At 56.7% G+C, this 323-nt stretch overlaps 1 protein-coding gene across 1 annotated transcript in view; it reads left to right on the top strand.

Annotated features, from left to right (window-relative positions):
- RSPO4 (R-spondin 4) overlaps positions 1 to 323 on the top strand; it is a 13,923-nt gene that overhangs the window by 11,635 nt on the left and 1,965 nt on the right. The gene's annotated exons all lie outside the window — the stretch shown is intronic.

Genomic DNA, 323 nt, shown 5'->3' with positions numbered 1-323 from the left:
GGCTGAGGTACGCCACGGGGTGCCGTGTCTCCTGGTGCTCCTGTAAGAGCACAGCTCCCAGTCCTACGTCGGAGGCATCCGTTGCCACGTAGAAGGGTTTATCCTGGAGCGGTGCCTTCAGGATCGGTTCCTTGACCAGGGCGGCCTTGAGGGTGTCAAATGCTTCCTGGCGCCCTGAACAAGCTGAAGCCCTATTTGTGGGGACAACAGTTCACCGTCCTGTCCGACCATGCCCCGCTGCAGTGGCTGCAGACCATGCAGAACACCAATGCCAAACTACAACGTTGGGCTTGGCAGCTGCAAGAATTTAATTTTACTATTGA

The sequence above is a fragment of the Alligator sinensis genome, unplaced genomic scaffold, assembly GCF_000455745.1.
Source record: "Alligator sinensis unplaced genomic scaffold, ASM45574v1 scaffold1032_1, whole genome shotgun sequence".
NCBI classification, from domain to species: Eukaryota; Metazoa; Chordata; order Crocodylia; family Alligatoridae; genus Alligator; species Alligator sinensis.
Note: the sequence above shows the minus strand (reverse complement) of the source record. Positions and strands in the feature narration are given on the sequence as shown.